This window comes from Podarcis tiliguerta (assembly GCF_965153285.1).
Source record: "Podarcis tiliguerta genome assembly, chromosome: Z".
Lineage (NCBI taxonomy): Eukaryota > Metazoa > Chordata > Lepidosauria > Squamata > Lacertidae > Podarcis > Podarcis tiliguerta.
In genome coordinates this window covers 35,401,115-35,416,935 of record NC_139553.1, presented here as the reverse complement: position 1 = coordinate 35,416,935, position 15,821 = coordinate 35,401,115, and the positions used below count along the sequence as shown (strand labels likewise).

Here is a 15,821-nt window from a genome sequence, read left to right as displayed (position 1 = left end):
TCTTTCTTTTTCAAATTCCTGAATCTCCTCCCCCTCGTCTGTTCTCCTGCCAGCCTGTCTTTGCGAGACGCCATGTTTTTTTAACTGCGTCATAGGAATTTTCTCCCTTCTCGCCTTTCAATCTTCTCGTATTGTGGTCATTTCCCCCACACAGTTTTAAAGTTCTGTTTATGTTTTTTTAAAACGCGACGATCTTATTTCTTTCTAGGGTGGAGGATTATTGTAGTCATATCATGCAAAGGAATTTAAGAGGGTTTTTTCCTCCACCCCCCCCCCCTTCGTTCCAGCCTTACGTTCTCATGGTGGTAATTCATCAAGAGATTTACTTATCCATCCGTCACTCCCGATCACAGAGATGCATTAGTCAGCAGTCCTTATCTCGAGCCTTACTTGATATATGTGCTTCAGCCTTCTTCCGATCCGTTATTGCCAATTAGTCCAATTATAATTCCAGGCTGAAGCAACCAGCACGCGCTGATTGGAATCGGCGTCGGGAAGATCTGATTCCATCGAGGGCTTTTGCCAAGTGTTCCACACCCCCGTCTCTCGGATCAGGGGGTGCATTATGAACACCGCTGGCAGGGCAGCCCCCCCCATACCCTTGGGGGGGGTTTAGGAAGGCTGCCTACTTCCCATAGCAGCCCCTTAATACCTCGTATGGGTCAGAGAGATGTTATTGTCGGCCATCTTCCAACGCGCCACCTAGTGGCCCCCCCGGTTTGTCTACATATTCTAACTGGCAGCTGGTTCTTGGATGTTAAGTGCCTTTTGCAGCACTTGCAACCTAATCCCTTTGGTGGAGAAGCTGGGGACTTTCTACATGCAAAACATGCATTCTAGACTGCTATTGACCTAGGGCCCTTTCCATCAGCTTTATTGGTGATATTTATATGTAGGTAGAGGACTGTGCAGAGCACACAGTGATGATGATTGTTGTTGTTGTTGTTTAGTCGTTCAGTCGTGTCCAACTCTTAGTGACCCCATGGACCAGAGCACGCCAGGCACACCTGTCTTCCACTGCCTCCCGCAGTTTGGTCAGACTCATGCTGGTAGCTTCGAGAACACTGTCCAACCATCTCATCCTCTGTCGTCCCCTTCTCCTTATGCCCTCAATCTTTCCCAGCATCAGGGTCTTCTCCAGGGAGTCTTCTCTTCTCATAAGGTGGCCAAAGTATTGGAACCTCAGCTTCAGGATCTGTCCTTCCAGTGAGCACTCAGGGCTGATTTCCTTCAGAATTGATAGGTTTGATCTTCTTGCAGTCCATGGGACTCTCACGAGTCTCCTCCAGCACCATAATTCAAAAGCATCAAGTCTTTGGCAATCAGCCTTCTTTATGGTCCAGCTCTCACTTCCATACATCACTACTGGGAAAACCATGTAGTACTGGGAAAACCATGTACTGGGAAAACCATGGATGATTATTAGAACTCCACAAAGCTTTGGAATGTGTCATTTTCAATAGAAACATAGGAAGCTTCAATATACCAAATCAAACCATCATTCCATTTAGCTCAGTATTGTCTACAAAGACTGACAGCAGCTTGCCAGAGTTTAAGGCAGAAGTGGTGGAGTTTGAACCTGAAACATTCTGCAGGCAATGCAGATGTTGTACCACTGAGGATGCACTGTCCTTTATGGAGTAACATCTGGGACATAAGATTGTGTCCAACAAAGTTAGAGCTAGCATTGGATACAACCAAAGGGAATCTGCCTTACAATGAGCCAGATTATTGTTCCATGAAGCTACACTGGTTGGTAGTAGTTCTCCAGGCAGGGTTCTTTCACAGCCCTAACTGGAGATGCCAAGGACTGAACCTGGGACTTTTTGCATGTAAAATAAATGTTCTCCCTCTGGGCTACTGCATCACCTTAAAAATCCAATGAGAATCCATTACAAAGCCACTCTCTAAGACAGGCAGACATGGAGGTAAAGATTGTGCAGGAAGCAATGGGATAGACATCCAAGTGTACATTTGAGGACTAGCGTGTAAATGAGGGATTTACAACAGCAGCCCCCAGACAAATTGCTGTATCACGGCTAGTTTAGCATTCTTATTATATATAAGCCAGAGAGTGTATAACAGCATGCTAAAGAAAGGCACACTGTATGTAAGTATGGCAAGAATTTGAAACAGTACACATATTTTACTTTTCTGTAAAATCCTCCAAGCCCTGCTAAAACTGAAGGGCACTTGAATTTTCCCCAAGCTGTAATTGTATCCAAGTTGCATTGGGTGGTTGGTTACACACTACAGTATGTCAGTCAAAAAATTGGTTTTTATTCCCTCTTCCAAAATTTACATGTAAAGCCTAAGAACAAAAGTAATATGCTAATATGAAATATCTGTAGATTAGTCACGGATGCTACTATTTTTTTTAAAGATATTTATTACAAATCTCCAAATGGAGCACTCTCTCTCACCCCCAGTTCATTGTGCAAAAACTAATCTTAAACTTTCAAATATATTACTTGACATTTTATAGCCACCAGAGCAGAATAGCAATTTTTTAAATGTTAGTGGAAATTGGATAAGAAACCACATCTCAAAGGAGAATCACTAGAGTATGGAATACAGCTATTAATTTATTTTCCATTACCACCTGGAATCTCTTTCTACTCTTCACATCCATCTATCATCTGTTCTGCTTAGTCTATACCCATAAAAATAATTTTGTGATTATAGGAGGGAAAGATACTGTCAGATGATTTATGGGTGATCAGTAATCTAAAAGTAACACTGCAAATTAAGCTTCTCAAATAAGCACTTAATTTAGATGTAAGAAGACATTTATTGTACAGTATGTTAATTAAACAACAATTCATGGATAAAGAGCAGCTGATTAGGTTACACAGATACCAGAACAGCTTAGACACTCTCTTTCTCTTTTTAATTTTAGATGCTACAGTAAATGATCCTCCAAGCTCATCCATATTAACCTTTGTACAGTTATTCACAACTGCATTCTATCTCCTCCCCAAAGTTTTACAGCTAATCTTGTTTTGTCCAGAACTTGATACTGTTGTTATAATGGAAGGAGAGAAAACCATTTTTTTAAGAAAAAAGGAAGAAAAAGAGAGGGAGATGTCAATAAACAAAAATCTAGTTCACAGACTTTACTGAACCAGCAGTATTCTGACATGGTGGAGGAGCAAGCATGCCCCCTCCACCAAAGATATAAATAATGACACCTGTGAGATATAAATAACAGTGCTTGGTTTTACATTAATGTACAAGTGGGAAAGGGCTGTAGCTGAGTGGTGGAGAGCATTTGCTTTGCATGCAGAAAGTCCCAGGTTCAATCCCCAGTATCTCCAGGTAGGCCTGGGGAAAAACCCCTGCCTGAAACCCTGCCAGGCTGTGTCGGAAATACAGAACTTGGTGGGGGCCAATGGTCTGATTTGGTGTAAGGCAGGCATGTCCAACAGGTAGATCGTGATCTACCAGTAGATCACTGGATGTCTGTGGTAGATCACTGGCAGATCAGTGGCTCCCCCCAAAGAAGCTGGACAACTTTGGCTCCCCTAAGAAAAGCTCAACATTTTGGCCCTTCACCCCCAAAAAGCAGGCATTCCCTCCTCCCTAAAAGAAGCTCAACAAGTTTGACCTGAACCCCAAAAAAGGGGGTAGATCACTGCCAGTCTTTGTGAGTAGATCACAGTCTCTTGGGAGTTGGCTACTGTGGCGTTTGCCTCCTAGATGGGTCATAAGGAAAGGGTTAAATGAGTGTGGCGTGATTGGCCAGTGGAAACTGATAGGAGTTAGAGTGAGAGTAGGAGTTGTGTGGAAGTCAGTTGAGAGTTGGGAGTTGGAGAAGAAAGAGGGAGGATATAAGTCTGTGGGTTGGTCGAGTTGTGTGGTGAGAGTGAGGGGAACTGTTAGGTGGAGTCAGATAGATAGTTAGGATAATCAGTTTGAAGTTGTTAGGAACATATAGGTCAGTAAATAAACTAAGGCCAAGAAAAAATAACTGAAACCATAAGCTTGTTCATGCCTATAAAATAAACTTGATTATTTGTTAATGTTAACACCTGTCTGGACTCTGTGTGTACCCGAGGGAAACGGGTTGGTGACAGCAAAGAGGCAATCACAGTGGTGGCCCAGGGATCAATAGACCGTCAAACATCCGGGGACCCTGTGTGATCGCCACAGCTACCCTTGGTGTAAGGCATGTAGTTATGTTCACCCAATCGGTATACATCCTTAAAAAATTCACGTGGACTAGGTGTGCTCATAATGGAGATGTGCAAATTATTTGTACAAATCCCAAGAAACTGGCTGCGATGGGTGCTGCAGAGGGATCTACAAAGCACTTTATTATGTGCCTCAGCAATCTAGGCATCAAAGAAAAAATGCTGCAGACAAATATTTATGAGAAGGAAAACTATGTTTCTAAGCTTTACTGCTAATGCCATGATTGGGGGGGGGGGATGAGAAGCTTTGCGAAATGGAAACTTGCATCTCTAGCTTAAGGAAAACATCAGGTTCGGGTGGGGGGGGGGACGAGTTCCAACTCACCTGCAAGGTCTAGTATGTAATCAGAGTAAATGATTTTATCAGCACTCTCCTATTCCAGTGCTTTGGAGGAAGGATCAGCTTTTCAAGAGCGAATCATTTATTTGTCTCCTGTAAGCTTAGGGAAGATGCCAGGTTTCAGAGGGAAGTGGAGGAAGGAGAATTGTGCTGTGACTGACATGCCAAGCTTGTAACTGCATAGCACAAATGCCTCTGGACCTATTTGTTTGCCATTTTTCTGGTTTCTTACACAGGGGCTTCTCTCGTGCACACCTGCAGTTCTTAACCAATTGTCCACAAGGGAGCGTAAATAATTCTTTAAAAAGAAAAAAAAAAGCACCCTGAAAAATATAAAGGCTGCACTTGCAGGAAAACCACTGCAGCCATCCTGCTGAAATTTGGCAGGATTGAGGTGCTGAGGAGGAATGACCTTGCCTGCAGATTTCATCAATTCCACCCAAAACAATGTTCAGATATACCAAGCTTATTTGTAGGTACTCATGTGGCTATTTATATATCATTTGCTTCAGTGGAATAGGTTGCAAGTAAAAATAGCAGTAAAGCATGCAAATTTCATGAAGAAGGTCCCAGATACAAATTTCCTGAATTTGTATTTGAAGGATCTCTGGTGGAAGCATTCCCTTGGAATCCTATAGAAGTATTGTCACTCATGATAAACAATGCTGGGACAGATAGCCATTAGCTTGGCAGTATCTAAGACAGCTGTTATCCACTCTCCACAGTGTTTCTCAGGCTTGGTAACAGCATACTTAGCTCCTGGGCTAAGTTCAAAGTGCACGTTTGAGTATATAAAGCCCTATGCAGCTTGGGACCAGAATACCTGAAAGATCCTCTCACTTCTTATACACCCAATCAATCACTGCACATAATTCCAGCCAGCCAATCACACACCCCTCTAGCAGGTCATCCCATTCCTTTCCACCCCACCCCTTGAGAATGACAATCAACACCCTATGGATAATGAGCAACATTCCATAGGTCTATTGGGGAGAAGAAATAACTTGTTTTATACTTCTACTGGTCTCAAGGTTTTTTTCAAGCATGCTGACACTTCCCTCGTTTTTGGTTGCAATCCCATTGACACTCATGACATGAGTTAGAAGGAATAATATATTTGTGTTTGTGTGTGCGTGTGCGTGTGTGTGTGCGCACACACACACACACACACACAAAAGTATGCTTTTTAAAAAAGCTACTTATAATGCAACAAGACAACAACAAGCAAAGTACATGGCAAAATTTATATGCATCTCAAACTAGAACAAGATTTGCCCTTTGGGAAATTTCATCTATCTTTAAAGATTGCTTCTATTGCATGCCTTTAAATAAATAAAGAAAGCTAAAGAATATTTTTGGGAGGAGGAAGCTATATTGTACATATTCTGGAGTTGTTTATTGGCTTTCTGCAGTGGATGCAAAAAAAAAGCTCTTTGAAGACATAAAACACACCAAGTGCTCACACTCATTCCTGTCTTTTTAATGAACTTGGTTATGTTGTAAAATTATACCCAGGCAAATAAAATGTGATATATATTTTAAAGAGAAAATAGGGGGAATTTGAGTTTCTCCAGTTGCAATTTCACAATTAGCATAATTTATCCACAGGATGGCACTGTAGGGTTTTGCTATCACTGTGTCTACAAGGAGTGTGTGAGAGGAAACAACAAGCTAGAATAAAGCTGCAGTGAAAAGAAAAAGGAAGAAGCATGCAAAGACACAAACAGAGAGAGACTTCATGTGTAGAATGTGTGTGTGGATAAGGAAAACCAGGGCACAGCCAGTGGCCCCATACTCAGCCTCAGGTACATAATCAGCTCTACCTCCAGTGTTTGCAGCTGCTCATGCACTGGGATCCTTTTGTGTAGGGTTGGGCTGAATGTGCTGATAAAAGGGAGTGGGGCTAATTGAACTCTGTCACTGCTGGTACACTGCCCCCACCACAATTTTTTTAGACACTTTGATGCACATCCTAAATATGGCCAAATTGCCTCCATCTGCACACACCAGCATTTGCAACATCTCTTATTTTAATACTGATATAACTACTGCTCATATGAACAAGGGTGTCCACCAATTCCCACTCACTGAGCATCTTGGTTCAGTCAGAGGTTATTACACTCTTCAGAAATAGCAACCCAACTATTCTATATGTGGCCATTAAACTCAGGATGCAGGAAAGACTGAAAAGTCCCCAGATCTTCATTTCAAGCTATGAATTTAACAACTTAACACATCAAGCAAGTCCAGCTGTTGTTATCCCCGGGATCATCATGCTTGTTCATAGCCCGAAATTTCTTAGTTTTGCTGCCTACCAAAAGACAAAAAGTCTTTCTCTTTTTAGATGGCATATCGTCCTCTGTGAGCCAGCCATTTAAAACAAAAAACCTCACTGCAGACCTTTGGGGTAAACTACAGAATCTGCAAAGCATGAGACATTGCCAGAGATCAGTGACTTAATCTGATGGCTGATAGCTTCCCTGCAGAAGACAAATGACTCTCCAAGATCACCTAGTGGGGATGCACTGATAGGCAACTAAGCTTGGGCATTAATCATCCTGCCCAATGAGTGCACATGTGTATATGTGAATGAGAGCTACATATTCCTCTTTGGCGCCAAATGACTCTTGTACCAGTATCACCCAGCCAGTTCTCTGGCACTGTGTAAGAGGTAGTGTTGGCAGCTGTTGAGTTGTCACAGGTGGCTCAATAACATGCAGGGCCCATTCTCATGATACACCTGCTAAATTGGGGGGGGGGGGTGTTACCTTTCCATACACCAGTGATCCGTGCTGCACACCCACTAGTAGGGATGTTCATTAAGCATTTAATGTTCAGCAATATGATTGTTATTTCCAGCTTGGTCATAGCGGGCTAAGTTTGAATGATGCTCTCCCTCATGGGCCAGGCTGGAGGAGCTTTGGAGACTCTGGCAGCATGCCCCTTCCAACTCCGGTTCGGCTGATGAACCACAGGATCCTGGTGCCATGAGAGCAAGAACTGCAGAACAGGCTGCTGTCCAAATATATCCTTGGTGAATTCTCTCGCTTTCATTTTATTTGACATTTTAGAGGCAGAGAGTTCTTACAGATGACTGGCCTGTGGCAGCTGGCTGCCAACATGAGCTGTTATTGAGTTATAACACACACACACACACACACACACGTACAAATGTGTGAAAAATTGAAACAGCAATGGCTGTTGCAAGAGGAAAATGTGTGAAAAATTGAAATGACAAAAGCTTTGTGTTATCAGCCTCTCTCGCTGTCACAGACAAACTGGGAAGCTGCTAGCAGTCTTGAAGTCAAAGAGGGATGTAACAGCATGGCAAAGGGGCCTCCGGTCACGAACTCTCTTGGATAAATCTTCAGGTATAAGTCTTGTCCAGTTTGTAAGAAAGGGGAAAGAGGGAATGTAGTAAAACGAATGAAGAAAGAGACAAACAAATATCAGCAAAATGAGGCCTAGCTGCTACACAGATTTAAACACAGCTACAACTAGGGATGTGAGAGGAATTTTGTTCAGTTCACATTTTAACCACGGAATTTGCACTTCCTGAAACAATGCACAAACCAAAACTACAGATCCAATGATTCTTTGGAAAGGAACTCAAGACACTTACGTATGAAACTAATATTTGTAGTGTACCAATAACCTGAAAACAACAGTTATTATTGCTATTCAGAAGAACAAAGAGTCTTGTGAATTCTTCAAGGTTAGCAAATTTACCATATCAAAAAAGGTAATGTCTGCTATAGAGTCTGTTTACTCTTATTTTTTTTTACCTAGTGTGTTAACTATGAAATTTTGTTCTTTTGTTTGTATTTAGAAGCTACACAAAATCCGAGGACTTAAGATGTAGATCACTGGTTTGTGTATAAATATGCCACTAGGTGCCCTCAAGAAATTGGGGACTACAACTCCCATCAGTCCCAGCTGGCACTGATGGGATCTGTAGGGCACCAGGGACTATTTTCAGTTTAAATAGACATGTGAAAATATGGAAAGAAGAAAGAACAAGTAAAGAAAATGGAGGGAAACTGATGCTAAATTAAAATATCAGGAATTAAAGAAGGTATGAGAAAATACTTTTGAAGACCATTTGTCATTTTAAAAAAAAATCTGAAAGTACAGAGTTGCAAATATAAGGTGCTGCCAGAGAAGTGCATTAGATAGGATGGGTGAACTGTGAGCCCCTGACCTTGTTGCTAGACTGTAGTTGCTAGATTGCATCATCACTGACCACTGACCATACTGGCTCAGGATGATGGGAGTTGTGGTTCAGCAGCATCTGGAGGACATTGCATTGGCTGCCTTTGATCTGTATGCATGATTCATGAATCCCAAAAACAGCACCTTTAATAAAGAAATGGCATTTGCCTCTTTCTTATTAGCCCCGGGTGGTTTCAGTTTTCTGACTCTGAAGGGTCTTACAACTCCTACTCCTAAGTCCATTCAATCTTACAACACTTGGAGAATAGAAAAAAATTGTGCCAAATGGGGGGTAAAAAGGTTGCTGTGGCGTATCCACTGGTCCTAAGGAGAGTCCCCACCCCAATCTGTACCCTGGCACCCTCTGAAAGTCACTAAATGCCCCACCTTTCATAAGAGTATTAAACCCATAGTTGAATAGTTCAATGTATAGTTAGTTCCCCTACTATTTGTGACCATTGCCTTCAAGATCTGGGAAGCTTTTGACAACTAATTTAACCTCTTTGTTTCCTCTACCTTGCGGAATGAAAAATGAGTTAGTGGTGAAAGAGGCAACCATTGAACAACTTACATTACTTTGTGCTAAGGAACGTTAGAACTGAAGCCTAAATAAGGAAAATAGTATCTCCACATTGCTGAACTACAATGTCTGCCATCACTTTCTTTTACATTTTTTGTTCCTCCATCAAAACCCTAGTGCTTATTCTAGTGATGACAAGGTCTGTCATTTGACTGAAGAAATCTTAGAGGACTGGTCTTCTTCTTAGTTGATCAATAGTCAGAATACACATTAAAGGGGAAATGTTTTGTGTTTGGATAATCTATTACAGTAGGTATAATCTTAGGAGACATATCCCCCCTTTCTTTTTCACACAGAAGGGACTACCTATTTTATCTGCATTTTTAATGTCCTAGTAGTAAAAACAATTTATAAATCAATTAAACTCCACTGACTGATGAATTGCTTATTAGAATGCAGATCGAATTCTCCTCCTCAAACTATAAACAATCACACAACATGAGTGTGGGGCTTCTGCTGTCTTCTTACCCCAGGCAGTGGCAGGAACATCTCTAGAGATGAGCATGCTCTGCTCACATAGGTTCCCTTCATGGTGTGGAGCTCTGAACCAGAGTTACACACCAGGACAAGTTTCCTACATGTGGAGAGCAGATTCCCCTGCCCCTCAGCTTGTGGACAGTGAAGAAGGATGTGATAGCAATGGAGGGCAATGGAGACCCAACTCCTTCCCTCCCATGATTACTAATTTCATGAAGAAGACTGCCGCAGTTCAGCTTGTTCAAACTGTAGTTAGACTACTCATGCAACTAAATGGTTCTGTCTAGATAATAATTATTAATAATCGTAACAACTATTGTTGTTGTTGTTGCTGCTGCTATTCATAGAGTATTTCCAACAAGCATCCAATCCACTTTGCATATATTATCCTAATAATCATTATAAGAAGCCTGAAAGGAATACCAATAATTATTATGTCCATGTTACAAGGTGAAGTGCTGAGTTTAGTGGTCTGCCTAGACTCTCCCAGTAACTTTCTGACTGCAGCATGATTCCACTCTGGGATTTACTGACTCCGAGCTCATTTTCTTAACCAGTGGAGCATTTTCAGCTTTTTAGTTTTGCAAAAAAGATGACTAAGAGGAAATATGATGAGATTTATTTATTTTTATATATGCTATTTGTGGTGAAAGTGGATTTTCCCGTGCTTTCTCATAAAACTAGAACATAGACTAATCCATTGGATTGATTGGTGGGGTATTCCCTACAGACAAAAGAGAGTACTTCTTTGCACAGCAATTAATTAATGTGTGGGAATTACTGCCAGAAAATGAGATGATGGTCACCAACTTTGATGGGATACCCTCCCAACAGAGGAATGACTGACAGCAACAATGCAGACTCTTCAGCGCCAAGTTAAAAGCTTCTTATTTTGGTCTGTTAGCTGCTCTATTCTTTTAATTGTTTAGACATGCGTTTGACTTGATTGTTGTCATTGCTTGTATTAAAGTCTTTTATTTTGGTATGGTTGTGGATCATGGTCACTGTATACCACCCTCACATCTGTTAGGATGAAAGATGAGTTTTATTTATTTATTTATTTATTTATTTATTTATTTATTTATTTATTTTAAAAATGTAGAATCTCCAGTTAGTTACTCAGAACTTCATGAAAAATGGCATTTTGTCATGATAGCTGTATGGAAACTTTTAGAGTCAAAGGGACTTAGAGTCTGGGTTGCAGTAGTGGGGCATTTTTGTGTTCAGGGTTTTCCAGTGCACTTCCTACAGCAGGATTGCAGGTCAGTGATAGAGCATCTATTCTGCATGCAGAGGATTCCAGAGCCAATCCCAGATCCTGAGTACAGTGACTTTTTCTGTTTAAGGTTAAAAATATGCGGGTTGGGGTGTGAATGTGGAAAAACAACCCGACTACATCAAGAGGCAATAAGAACCTCTTCCCCAAATCCTGGACTTTCCCCCCATACACCTAAACATTTGCCCTCCCAATGACCCAGAGAATTCAAAGAATTATGCTGGATTTGATGTTTAGATCAGCCCCGGTTCCATTTTTAATCTGTTCAAAATCATATTGCTTAACCGTATTCCCCCACCTCATGCCCTGAGACACTAATATTTTCTTCATTCATTTATTTCTTTTTCTAGCAGTGCAAATGACAAGAACATTATTTCCCATTTGCCCTATCCAGAGGGTAGGATATTGGTGAAGACTGGCCAACTCACAGGTCAATCTGTCATATTTTCTCCTCTCAGTATGTGAGCAGTGGCAGATTTCTTCCTTTCATTAGTTGTGCAGAGGCACTGTGCATGGAACTGCTTTACTGAATGTTCACTTTGGGTGTAACACTGGGAAACAAAGGAATAGCATGATGGGGTAATGCAACCAGATCACTACGGTGGAAAGGGTTGAGATTTCAGTGGATTTCGCAAGGCACATTATCCTTCCTCTGCGAGGGAGCCTTCCCAAATCCGCTTTAGACCCAGCCAATATGGCCAACTATCGCCCAGTCTCAAATCTAGCATTCTTGGGCAAGGTGATTGAGCAGGTGGTTGCTGAACAACTCTAAGCACGCCTGGAGGATGCAGACCATTTGGATCCCTTCCAATTGGGATTCAGGCCTCACCATGGGACTGAAACTGCCTTGGTCGCGCTGGTCGATGATCTCCAGCAGGCTAGGGACAAAGGTGAGAGCTGTTTCCTAGTTCTGCTGGATCTCTCGTTGACCATAACATCCTTCTGAATGTTATTATTCCTCTGTGATACTTTACCTTACTAAATCAGGTTGTGTGAGAGGGATCTCTCACAGCCTCCTCTCTCAGATAGTGTCTAATACAGCTGCCTTCTTCATTTAGGTGGAACAAGTCCACCCCAACTAAATGTTGGAGACAATACATTCAGTTGTATAGTATAATCTCATTGAAATGGTTTGTCTCCAGATTAATAACACTTTATGAATGACTGTTCCTTAAACACACATGGGTTAGATAGGAAATACCAGCTTATTTTCCCCCTTCCTCCTCTTCTTTCTATGGCCATCACTCATAGCCACGTAGGATTGTCTTCCATGAACATGGTTTTAATAGTGAGTCCATAAGTGACTGTGGAGGCCAATTCTGGATCCACAAGTCCTCCCACAGTGGGAACATAGGTTTCCGGGCAGGAGTTGATCATGGTGAAGATTTGTCAAGTGTCCCTTCCTCTTAGAACATTTCTCCCTTTTGTCCTGAGTTTGAGCATCTTCAAAGCCCATGACACCTTTGGTAAAGGCTGTTCTCCAACTGAAGTGCTCGCAGGAAACGAAGGCCATCCCTGTCACCTCACAAGGTATTGAAATGCAAACTAATAGATGAAGGAAAATAACAATGTAGGATGAGTCTTGCCGGATGAGACAGAAGATCCATGCACAGCCTGAATAAAAACATCTCAGAGATCACCTACCCCACATTTATCCATGTCAGAGAAGAAATCCCATTATAATTCTGTGAAGACAGAAGTGTAGGAAATGACACCATTTAAAATTGCTGTGTTTAAATTCTATGCTATAAAAAATTATTTCTCAGTTGGCTCTATCACATGCATGCAACTAGTCACTCATTTTTGTTACAGTCTGGTGGAAGAACTAGTCTTTTGAGAAGAAACTTTCAGAATAAAATAAATAACTTCTTAAAAGTCAGTTTCCATCTTAAGAAGCTCAGGTCATTCTGGGGGCATCAAAGGAAAGGGAAGCATAGACCTTCCCAGAACAATGACTCCCAAAAAATTCAATAAATGAAGAAAAGATCATAAGACCAGCAAAATAACATGTCAATTACTTGAAAGGAACTCTAATCAAAGAGATTTAGCACAATCTCCCAAACAAAGGAAATTCTTGAATCAAGGTAACAAAAAGAGGGGGGAAAGTTCAAGGATGAAAAGATATTGGAGAAGGGTTTCCTTACTCTTCTTGATGTGAACCTCTTGATGAGAATTAAATTGGAAAGAAAGGATGAAAAATAATCCACAAAGAATAACTAAGGTGGGACTTGCTACACGCAGGGGAGTTTGCTCTCAGAGGCTAGTTTATGGGACCCTGAAATATTGTCAGTGTGCCTTAAAGTTATCATAAGGACATACAAAGAACTCATTTGGGCCAAACCAAAGTCCATAGTTCAGCACTCGCTTTCACAAATTGGTCACCAAGATACCTTCAAAAGGCCAATAAAAAATTCATGAAGGTAGCAGCCATCCCTTTGGCTTATGCCCAGCACCTGGAATCCAGAGGGATCTTGCCCTTAACAAGTTCTCCATAAATAATAGCTCTGTCTCCATGATGTTGTCTAATCACTTCATTCATTTCATTCATTCCAGTTAAAAAGCCATATCAGCTAGAGACCATCACCATATTGTGAGATAGTAGTTTTTTGAAGCTAATTATGCACTCAGTAAATAAAGATACAATTTCTTCTGCCAAGAAATGATGGCAGAAATGGGAAATCAGTGGCCCCTAGAACCCACAAAGCAGATCTGGACTATGCAGCCTTATCAACTGGCCCACCAGCATTTGTACACTCTTCTTGGCCCCATTCCTTCCTTTTAAGTGATCTACCCCTGGAAGAAGAAAGATCATAGCAATGAAAAAGTGACCTCCTTTCTTATAGGAACATGGAAATCTGCCTTTACCGACTCAGACCACTGGTCTATTCAGATCAGTATTGTCAGCACTGCCTTTCCAGCATTGCAGGCAGGGAATCTTTCCCAGTCCTACCTGGAAATGCCATGAACTGCACCTGTGGGCTTCTGCATGCAACACAGATGTTCTACCATGGGGCTTTGCCCTTTCTCTGCACAGCACAGAAATACCATCTCCAGAATTATTACTAGTATAGAGTGACCAAACATTCTATGAAGGAATGACATCTATTTCTTGGGAGGATTAGATGCAGACAACATGCAAATATATAACCTCTTCCTTCATTCAGGAAAAATTGGGATTCCCCCTGCCAAAGTTAGTGCAAATGGCTGAAATGCCTGTAAAAGCCCTATCTCTCTTTAGTGAAGAAATCTTTTGGCATGGAGAATGGCACTGCAGTATATCAGAAACAAGACCTGTGTGAAGGTTTTCTTGCTCTTACCTGTACAGTGGTACCTCGCAAGACGAATGCCTCGCAAGACGAAAAACTCACAAGACGAAAGAGTTTTTTTGTTTTTTGAGTTGCTTTGCAAGACGAATTTCCCTATGGGCTTGCTTCGCAAGACGAAAACGTCTTGCGCCTTTTTCTTAAAACCGTCAATGCATTCCTATGGGAAACCGTCAATGCATTTCCTATGGGAAACCGTGCTTCGCAAGACGAAAAATTCACAAGATGAAAAAACTCGCAGAACGAATTAATTTCGTCTTGCGAGGCACCACTGTAACTTTTTAGCTGTTAGTCTCTCTGCTATGAAGCTACTTCTAAATGTCAAACTCCAGGGTTAGCTATGGGACCTTGCCTCAGCCAATAGTGACAGGAAGATGTTTTGTCAGTTGTGACTTGTGAAGGGATTGACATCTTCCAAGATACAGTGTTACATGTGTTGGATTGGAGATGGAGGAGGATGAAGGGGTGGTGAGCTCTGAGGTATCAATTACATCTGCTGCACTGGTACTCCCCCAGTTTTTCTACCATCTCACCCTGCCTATTACCATCTCAACAAGTGGAGTGCCATCATGAGTACCTTCACCCTTCCAAGCCTTCGCTACTTCTCATATGTAAAAGTCTTACTGCCATTCCTAATGATGTGGTCAGATAACAGAAAACCAAAGCTTCTGGAAAAAGTATTGAGATCCCATCCTGCGACTTAGTGCTGCAACTCAAACTCTTATTTGCTGGTACAGTGGCTCATATGATTGCACCATTCATTCTCAAATTATCCCACATCCAGACCTCTGGCTTGTATCACAACACGGTGCAACTTTAACAGAATGCTAGGTTAAAATAAATGATGTGGGAAAGGCTTTGAAACAAGAAAAATCCTTCACTGACAGCGTATATGGAGCAACGTCAAAGGAACTGCTCGTTTTTTGCTGCAGCAGAGTAAACTCAGATTATTGACTTCATATATCTTAGCTCTTCTTTCACCTGTCAGCATGGAATAAGAACAATCTGAGTTATATATTACTGCGATATAAAACAAATCAGTTCCATTTTTGAATGCGTTGGAAATAATTGCTCCCTAACACAACATTTAAATAAAATGAACACATGGCAGTATTTGCCTTTTTTGAAATTTCCACTTTTAGATACTTAAAAAAGACAACATAAACCAGAGTATATATCATATTTATCATAAACCAGAGTGATCAGTTATACTATGCAATCATTTGGATTTAAGCATGTCATTGGCAGTAGGTTCAGGCTGAAAACTGTAGCTCATAAAGGACCTACCAAATCCATTGCACAATGTACGTACTTGCAGGTATCACTGAATAGACAAAATCCATGCTAAACACACAATGTCTATGAAACTGAATTATGAGGAACCTTAGGTCAAGGCATGCAAGATTCCCTGAAAGGACTG

At 41.4% G+C, this 15,821-nt stretch overlaps 1 long non-coding RNA gene across 1 annotated transcript in view; it reads left to right on the top strand.

The window, feature by feature from the left end:
- LOC310668943 overlaps positions 1 to 8,615 on the top strand; it is a 30,686-nt gene extending 22,071 nt beyond the window's left edge. Inside the window, exon 4 of the long non-coding RNA XR_014506917.1 lies at positions 6,142 to 8,615. This is a non-coding gene — a long non-coding RNA (uncharacterized lncRNA). The remainder of the gene's footprint in view (positions 1 to 6,141) is intronic.
- The last annotated feature ends 7,206 nt before the right edge of the window (positions 8,616 to 15,821 follow it).